The sequence below is a fragment of the Eulemur rufifrons genome, chromosome 2 (assembly GCF_041146395.1).
Source record: "Eulemur rufifrons isolate Redbay chromosome 2, OSU_ERuf_1, whole genome shotgun sequence".
NCBI lineage: Eukaryota > Metazoa > Chordata > Mammalia > Primates > Lemuridae > Eulemur > Eulemur rufifrons.
Window position 1 is genome coordinate 87,240,223 of NC_090984.1, and position 10,240 is coordinate 87,250,462.

At 36.1% G+C, this 10,240-nt stretch overlaps 1 non-coding gene across 1 annotated transcript; it reads right to left on the reverse strand.

The window, feature by feature from the left end:
- Nucleotides 1-1,039: 1,039 nt before the first annotated feature.
- LOC138381052 (U6 spliceosomal RNA) lies at nt 1,040-1,142 on the reverse strand. The gene has a single exon (XR_011233002.1). It is a non-coding gene; the product is annotated as a U6 spliceosomal RNA (small nuclear RNA).
- Between the last annotated feature and the right edge of the window lie 9,098 nt (nt 1,143-10,240).

Consider the following 10,240-nt stretch of genomic DNA (forward strand, 5'->3'; position numbering starts at 1 on the left):
TAGACTAGTCAAGGGCAGTAGTGAGGAGGGGGGAAAGTAGTAGAACGAGGAGTTCAGTCTGTGACTGTGAACAATCAAGTGAGATGACTCACTACCTTCGGACCAGCCAAAATTGTGTTTTTTAAAACAAGATATTTTCTTCTCCATTTTAAACAAGACAAAATGACAATGTCTGTAACACCCAAGAATTATCCCTTAATTAACTTGTTTGAAACCATAGATATTATCAGTCATTTTTTCTGTGTTGATAGCATCCACAGCATGGATTAACATTTTAGTTATATCCAACAGCCAGCCAATTTGGCCTCACAACCAGCAAAAAAAAAAAGAACCAATGTTTTCCTCTGTCTACCAAGAGAGCACAGCAATACTTGGTTGTGCAATGTAAGAGGCAAGCCTGGCTGAGTTTGGCCATCCCTGGGCTGTTTTCTCCCATCTATAAATCTAAGGGTTCCTGAGATCAATGCCAGGTCACAACTTGAAGCTAACCATGCTGACCTTCCTCTTGCTGCAAATGGGTGAAGGATGTGAAGAGGAATAAAAATGGGGAAAATAACATCGGATAAGGGGAAAGAAGGCTCGTGTCATCTTTGCAGCAAAGTGCTCATTGATCTCAGAGAGGTGCTCTAAGAAAGTGAGGAGCCCAGGATACTCTTTGGGGTACTTATCTTTTTCCTAGCAGATTTTATTTTCAAGTCACAGCCTTTGGGTGCTTCTCTGTAATGAATTCTAAGTGATACTTACTTTAATTGCACACACTAAGACTGAAAATAAAATTTAAAACATTTTCTATGTTTTAAAATGTACACTATTGTTTTTTGTATGTTTGCTGTTTATGTTGCTTTTAAAATAATAATTTTATCTATAATACAATAATTTGGAAAATTCCAATATTTAAATAATTCATGGTTCTTTGTATTTTGTCAGTTATAAAGTATATATTCTGTTTAAAATACAAAACATTTGTGTAGTCATCAAGTACAATTTTTTAAAAATATAGTTGTCTCAAAAGATATTTGTCCAAACAATTCTTTTTTTAAAAAAAATGGAACATTTCATTTGCGTGTCATCCTTGCTCAGGGGCCACGCTAATCTTCTCTGTATCAATCCGATTTTAGTACATGTGCTGCAGAAGTGGGCACTAAACAATTCTTAAACTGGATATCCATAATATAAAAATACATATGCAGATATTTGAACTATTTCTAAACTTTAAACATAGCAAACTGAAGATGATCAAAGTTTTTTTAAAAAAAATTATCTTCAGCCTGACACAGTTTGCAAGGTTATAGCTTTGTGTCTAGCATAAATATGTCTCCTAGTTTTCTGGAACAGGCAGCCTAGAGAACATTCACAAACAAATAAAAATAAAGAATTTCAGCAGGAAAAAAAAATTGAAAAATAATGGATGTTGTTAAACTGTTAAAAGCCTTTACCGATGCATTCATGCTGACACCACCATGACAAAGTGGTTGAAATGTTTGTCGTGAACAAGAAACTGTGAATAAATGAAAAGCCAGGCAGGTGAATAGAGATAGTTTAGCTGAGCTACGATAAGAAGAGGAAGCTTACGATCCCGTGCAAAGAGGCAGCATGCAGGGCAGAAGGGCAGGAAGCCCAAGGGAGCCTACACTCAGGAACACTGAGTTGTCACCTCAGAGAAACATCCATCTCCCTCATTACCCCACGGTGCTTTTCTGCCACACATCAAACAGCAGATGGACAGCCAGCTGTCAGAAAACACTGTCTGCTTGCCTCATAAATGGGAGTATAGTGTGTGGAAGGTACCATTTTAGAGTCTTGTGTTTTCATGTAGAAGCGCTTGTAAGGCAGCAGGAGCTCGGGTTAGGGGTTACGTGTTGCATAAATGTCCAGAAACATCAAACACTGCGCTCTCTGCAGAAAGGTAGGCTCCGGCTTTAGCTGCTGATTCTTTTGGCTCAAGCTGAGTCAAACAGTACACAAAGAATAGACAAAAGCCTGAAAACGACTGGCAGTCACCATGGGGTACGCCAAACCAGTGCTGGCTCACTCCGGACATTGTTCTTTCCCTGTGGAAGAGCAGCTGCACCTGCGTCCACATCTCCTCCTCCGGACTTCTGGAAAACTCTCCACTGTGAGAAGACGGCACTCTGTGCTCATCGAAGGCTTCTGTTTCTGTTTGAATACTTATTCAGTATGGAGATTTTCATTCTTGTCTTCACGGGTTTTAAGCTTGAGCTTTTTTTAAATGAACTATAAAATGAGATATGATGCAACTGTTAAAAATAATTTCTTCTTTGATGACCAAACCACAGCATGGTTTCCTTTTTCTGGATGCAGATGGAATTAGCCACTTGCCTCTAATATTAGCACTTATATCATCCACTCAGCCCTCTGACAACCCAAACTAATCATGCTTTTTAATTATCCATTTTCTGTTTAACATTGATTCTCACAGACCACTTTTTTTGAGTGTCCTCTGCCCACTGTCATGGTCTATCAACTTTTTCAAAAAATATCTTTTTCTTCAAGAAGAGATGAAGAGAAAAAGCATTTTCTTTCATTTAATATTATGGGTGTCAAGGATAAGAAGATATTTATGGGTCTTAAGAACTGTCTGCTCACAGGGTTCATTTCTTAAATGAACATTTCTTAAATGTGTATAAAACATCCTATTACATAAAAATGAGCCTCCCATCACTCTTTTCATTTTATAGAAAAGGAAATTAAGGCCATTTGCATGATTTCTGCAGAGCCCTACCCTGCAGTGGAGACGTGAGAAATTTCAGGAATCACTCAATAAAATGATTCAGCCGCTATTATATTGTTTATCAGTGCATGAACAGCAACAAGAAATTTGTCCATTTCAATCCTTTATGAGATGCAATGTTGAGGAAAGGAAAAATCACTCCTCTCAACATTTCCCCTTTTGGATTTTCTCATGTGTCAAATGTAGGATAGAATTGCTGATGAGTATTCACAGCTCCAGTGTGATCCTGGGCATCTCTAAGACAGGGCCTCCCTGAGCAGGAGATGTCTAGGTGTGGGTGAAGCCCTGGGCACACTGCAAAAGCAGACACAGAGAGAACTGGTCTCTCATGTTAGGCTTTCTTTCTATTTGTAGCTAGGTGGTTGAAAGATCCTTCTATCTGTTTACTTCCACACAAGTACACGGCTGTTTCTATGTTCACAAAACACTCTCTTCAAAAGTTGACCTCCAAATATCCTTGAAGGCGGAAAAGCAAACAAATGTGGCATTGTTCACTTAGATGACACAGGGCACCTCCCAATGTTTGCTCTAATCTGCTAATACCCTGTGGCAGGTGGAATCAGTCAAAAGAATTCCCACGAGAGCCATTTTCTCAGTTGAACAAGATGGAAATTGCACTGGATTAAGTTCAAATATCATCTGTGACTGTAGCACATAAAGACATTAAAGACGTTCGTAACACTATGACAACTACCCTTCAACCATTACTTTCTTTTAAAATCCATCCCCATACCCTATTCCCACAACTTGGTAAGAAAATACAGTGTGGAAAGGGTCAACAATATAGCTCTTCCACAGTAGATCTAGCAATCCGCATATGTTGTAGTAATTCATTTACAGCCCAACTTTTTAAAAATAAAGCAGGTAAAACGACACTGTAACTGTTTCACTCATGGTCAGTCACACAATCCCTCAGTACGGGCCATGACAGCCATGATGAGACATGCAAGGGTCACTGATGACCACGGTGGAAGCAAAAGTCTCTGGAAGATACAAGCCAATCACTTGCCACAAAGAATTTCCCTGAAAATTCCCAACTGGGTAATTGCTATGCAAGATGACTTCAGGAATAAAGTAGTAGCTAATCTGATTTCTGAGTATGACTAAACAACTGATCATATAAATGGAAAATGTGTAAATCTTGAACGAAAGGAGTCATAATGCTGATGAGATTATAAATTCTTATAACTTGTGTAACCAGACAGGCCAACAGACTCAACACAGATGTTCTAAGATTTTATGAAATCAGTAATTTTGAAGAAGTAATTGATTCTACTGTTTCAGTAATCATCACAAAAATAAGCCAGACTTTTAGTTTGGCAGAAGAGCAAAGGAAAAAGTTAAATGAAGAAGCACAAAAGTAAGACATGTTATAATCTTGGTAAGTCTCTGGTTTCATTGCAGAGTAGTAACTCATTTTATTAATAATGACAATTCAGAAGATAGTATCTTCAGGATCCTTCTATATGAGCAACAGATAATTATTGATAACTGCATCCTGTTATGTATTTATACCTGTTTCAACCAAAGCAGTTGTAATAAAAAATAAAAGTATGAAATATAGTATTTCTGGTATCTTAAAAGAAATTAAAATGAAAAGATAAAGCTTTTATTATGTAGCAGGCATCACTGATTTTAAACTTACTTCCTTATTAAATCTTTATTATCTCTGCTCTATGTTATATTCTGAATGAAAAGTATAAATTAGAGAAACATGGAAAACATCCTGAGTATTATGTCTTGCAGCAGAACAGTGTGATTGGTGTTATAATACACATACATAGCTAAAGCCATTTATTTCAGTTTGTAATTCTAGTTTTAAAAATGCAATGAAGTAATTCATACTTCTTTGAAAATATAAAAGTATATTAATATTATATGCATTTGTCAAAAATCAATAATAGAACTTGGCTCTGTTACAAAATTCAAGAGTTACCATACATTTTTTTAAAAAATCTACTTTTAAAAATAAATTCCAGTTCTTGAGTCTATTTCAAACAAAGAAGTTAATATTGATGAAAGGCACAATAAATTAGAATACATTTAAAACCTCAAAGGTAAAAAAAAATGTAGAAATAAAGAGAACAAGAAAGAAAGAAAATATATAAATATATTAGAAAGCCTGGCACTCTGGGAGGCCAGGGCAAAAGGATCACTTGAGCTCAGCAATTTGAGACCAGCCTGAGTAAGAGGGAGATTCTGTCTCTACAAAAAAAAAAAAAAAAAATAGAAAAATTAGCTGGGTGCAGTGGTATGTGCCTGTAGTCCCAGCTGCTCTGGAGGTTGAGGCAGGAGGATCCCTTGAGCCCAGGAGCTTGAGGTTGCAGTGAGCTATGATGACACCATTACACTCTAGCCAGGGCGACAGAGCAAGACTGTCTCAAAATAAATAAATTAAATAAATAAATATATACATATTGGAATTGTCATTTCCAATGACAAGTGGACAAAAGGGTGACAATTCTTGTGTTAGTGTTCCAGTGCTATAGCAAACTACTACAAACTTAATGGTTAAAACAATATGCATTTATGGTCTCACAGTTTCTATGGGTCAGGAGTCTGGGCACTGCTTTTCTGTGTCCTCAGATCAGGGTTTCACAAGGCTTCGATGAAGGTGTCAGCCAAGCTACATTCCCATCTGGAGAGTCAACTTGGGAAGAATCAACTTGCAAGCTGATTCAGGTTGTTGGCAGAATCCATTTTCTTTCAGCTGTGTGGCGCAAGGCCCCAGCTTCTTACTGGCTGTCAGCTAGAGGCCACCCACCTATCCTTGCCACAAGCCCTCTCACGACACGGCTGCTTCTTTTATTCAAGATCACTGGGAGGATCTCTCTCACCAGCCTGCTAAGACGGAGTCTTACTTAACTAAGCATAATAGATGCAGCGGTGTCTTGTGACCTCTGCCATATAACATAACCTAATCAAAGGAGCGACGCCCACATTCTACAGGTTAGAAGCAAGTCCCTTGAGTGTGTGATTTCTGCACACACTCAAGAGGAGGGAATTATACACGGGTGTATCACTTCTTGGCATTTTGGCTAAGATCAAATGTAGTACAAGGGTGTGACTCACTAATGGTCACAGGAGTGTATGTCTGCCACAAGTCCCTAGCATTTTTCATGAATGCCTCCTTCCTGCAGGGTGCATTGCCACTAGATGGTGATCTCTCTACCCTCCCCTGGAACAAATGTAAACTTTAAAAGGTGGTCTCATATCTACTTCTGAAGGAAGGAAGTGTAGGCTTAATTGATCAGCAATTATTTTCCATTTTAATGTTGCTAAGTGTGGCTGTGTTTTAATAATTAGTAGTTAGAACCTAGAACATGTGAGAGACATACTTCATTTCTCACTTACCCATGTTAAAAGGTGGAAGTGAAAAAAGGACATATTTCAATGGGGGGAAATCTATGAAGAGAATGTTGTGAAGAAGATGCAAGAATGGAAAATAAACCTCAAAGAAATAAGAATGAAATCTCTGAAAGAAATGCTCAGAGGAAGTTTGATCATGTAAAATTGACTATGAAGGCTTTCAAAGAGCTATTTAAAAGATAGTTTAAGAAAAGTTGAGACACAGTGGGAATGCTAGTATCCACAAACTTTTAAAAATAGCAGTTAGAGATGGTGTATAATGTATCTAAAAAAGAAAGTTAATTGAAACCAACATAAATTTCCAGGTTTGGAGAGAAGGTACTGTACCAAGAAAGAAGAGTATAAAAAACTTTAGAAAGGATTTTTAGAATCTGGTAGTCAAGAATTTATCCCCCAAAGAAGAATATGCCATAGTTACCAAAGAAGATTTTAAGTGACCCTATTCAATTGGAGAAGGGAAGAAAAGCAAAAGAATCCTGATCATGAGGACAAAGATTGTCCTGAGATAGCAGAAGTATTCCAGAGAATCAAATATGTGAAACTAGAGACAGTGAAATAGGAAAGAGTAAAACAAACGACATTTGCCAATCAACTTAGGTTATAAAAAACTGGTAGATGATAATCGTAGATGATATCTGGTTGGATTTTTGTCAGCTGAAAGAGAGTTTTAATTGTGTGATCATATGGAAGGTATAAAATAATTTATTATTTAAAAATTGAGAATAAAATAAAATGATAAATATGAGAACACTTTGATAAACATAAAGAACTGTACAACTTCAAAGTGTATTTCCATAATGTTTTGCATTCATTAAGATGTTTATATTGCTATTATTTGTTATTGTCAATAATGATGTGATGATGTGGGTTATTGACAATAATAAGATATGCAGATTTAAATATGTCAATATAAATTTAACTGTTCTATTAGAATTCTTGAACAAGATATTCTTTATATATGTTTAATTATGCATTTATTTGCAGTTTTTTCTCAAATGGTACATTAATTTCAATCAGTCATTTTTTAAAACTGTTTTTGTCTGTTCCATAAAAATGAAACTCTATGACCATAATCCGGGCAATTTTCACATAATTGGGGGAGGTTATCTAGCATAATTTATTATATCTCCTTTTTATCTTAGGAAAATGAATAGGGAGTAATTATTCACTATAAGGAATCTACACCTATGAACAAGTACCTCTGAAGCAAAGGAACTAATTGATGGAGGTGGTCATTTGAAAATTCAGTATTTAAAGATTCAGCTAACCAATTAAGTAAACCTCACTGCTTTGGTTTACCTGATAGAGACACAGGTACCTTTTTACTTTTGAGATCAGTCTTACTAACATTACATATTTTACCTCTTTGAGACTATATAATTTCTTCATCTTGCTATTTCTCCAAGAAATAAAAGTAAAGAAGGATATTATATATTAATGTATCTTAAATTTCTTATTAGTATGACTCCATACTAAGCCCCCAGCTTATAATTTTTTTAATTTATGAAAATATAGAAACTGTATCACCAAAATATACAATTTTAACACATTTACACATGCTTTTACTTCCAGGTGAGAAATGAAACAGTATTGCTGAGAAAATTATTAGAAATATGAACTACATCTCAGCTGTGATCGCCTTAAAATCAATACCCTTTTATTTGAACAAGCAGCAGCAAAAATCATTAAGACAGGACCCTAGCAATTCAGGTTAAATTACAGCTCAATCATGAATTTGTTAGATCATTTGGGCAAATTGTTTCAACAATTTCCATTTCTGCCTCTTGTAAGTATAATAAGCATAATCATCCTTGCTGGATGCTATGATTTGGAAAAACATGTTTTTGGAAAAACTTTCAAGATTCTTAGGTATCTAATATAAGAGAAGAAGGATATTATTTATAAAAATAGTATCTGTCAAGAGGTTAAGTTTTTTAAATCACATATATTCTTATGTGTCCCTATGTGGGTAGTATGTAAATTCACATACAACTTCAGAATAATACAGCATTTCATGAAATAACATCCAGAACAGGCTTTTAAAAATAATAAAGATCCAGAAGGGGTTGGGGGGATGAAAAAAAGAGAAAAAAAAAATAAAGAGCCTGAGGAATAAAGCAGGTGAATTGATTTAAATGCCTGAATCCTGAGGACTCTTTTATTCATCCCACATGCATCCAAAACACGTCAATGCTGTAGGTCTTTTGTTAATCTTTTTTTGAATTTCCCAAGTGAAAAACATACCAAAGAAGCAAAATTCAATTTAGAACTAGCTGCGGAGAGAGCCATGGACGTGACTGGTTATAAAACCCCAGCTGCCCCGCGTAGCGCCCAGTTGTCCCAGCGACGGTGTTTCCATGGCTATCACCTACCACTCCTCTGCTCCTGCAGCCTATTAGACAAACACCCTCTGCTGATTCTGAGTAATAGAGTGCTTGCAGAGCCACATAATTATCTTCTGTAGCTCCAATTTCCAAGGATTTGACCACTAGCTAAAACAGCCATTTACCTGTTTCTGTAAATCTTTTTTTACAATTTTATTATTTCTAATGGTTTGTCATATTATTACAGCCGCCACCCCTTTCTCCACAATGCACATCCTATTCCCATTAGCTTTTATCTAAGTCTCCCTTAAATCTCAGCTAACAAGATCTCCTGTACTTAATTAGCCCGTCCTTCTCTTTGTATGTTTTTTAAGACAGACAAACCCCTACAAAGACACACAGTTAGCTAAAAGTACATCATCAGGTGATCATACCACAGGCAGCAACTGCTAAGAAACAGCAGAGGTTAAAAGAAAATCCTGCTTTTCAGACCCAGTAAGGTAAGAACTATCTTATGGTAGCAAAGAATTAGCAGATGTTAAGCCTCTGGTCGTTGCTAGAGGATGTATTCCAAATTGGTGACCTTGGAGAACTCTTCAAATTTCCCAGAATATTTTGGTCTTTCCATTCTGCCTGGTGTATCCTTAAGAGAAGAAGTTAACTAGAGTTTAGGTTCGGAACTAAAAGAAATTCGTATATTCACAATGCTTTCCCTGCATTTAATAGCTTTAAGAGGTAGGTTTCCTTTAGTTTCAAACATTACTATTGTGAGTGCTCAACAAGGCTAAATATGTCTTTAAAAAAAAAAATCACGTCTTTTAAAAAGTGCAACATGAAGTTTGTTGATTAGCAGAGTACTTTTAAAATTAAAATATTTCTTCTTTTTCTGTTTTCAGTATTAAAAAAGCTAATGATGTTTAATTTGTGCCTTCAGCTATTCCTCTTGCATTAATTTAAACTGCATGAATAAGTCATTTCTACTTTCCAGGTATTATAAACTGCCATGCCCCTAACAAGCGGTTTTATATCACAGAAAACGAAATTTCCAATTTGCAATAAGTGGCTTCTTTTCTCACACCCAGAGTCAAATACTGTTATAAAGATGTGTAAGCAAGACTTCTCTCCTTATGTTGGATTATGCATTGACATAAATAATGTTAGAGGGTGAGTAATGAATTTTCCTGATTTATGCAATATTCTCTTAATATTTCTGGAGGATAAAACTAGTTATATGGGGAAGGTAATGAGACAGCTTACTTTAAGTTTCCATTATTAATAAAAATATTGATTATGAGATATCAATTGAAATATCAATCATGACAACACTATCCCTGCAACCATTTCTAAAAGACAAACAATATCCGTGTCTTTAACCCACCTGGATGTCCTGAGTTGCCGACCATATCTCCGTTTACAATACACTGACGATATGCACCTTTCCACTAGGGGTCTGAATCACTGAACTCAGAATATCATTCCAGAAAATGCATCGACAAGGGACTCAGATTCACAAAGTTAGCAATATTTTAGCTTATGGGGGCCTTTTTTACCCTTCCAAACCTAAATACTCTCCCACATATTCAAATTCCCCTTTTTTCGGCGAAGACAGATGGAATTCCAGCATTCACATGCCTTAAATCACTTGGCTCCAAAATCTGATAGTATTTAGGAGGCAAGTGACTAACCTCATAATTTACCACATCCAGATATTTCACAGGGGTCTGCTAGTACGGTTAATTCTTCCTTTCTTCAAGCTTCCTAAAGAGGCTAGGGTGGGAACTCAGACTTACTGATG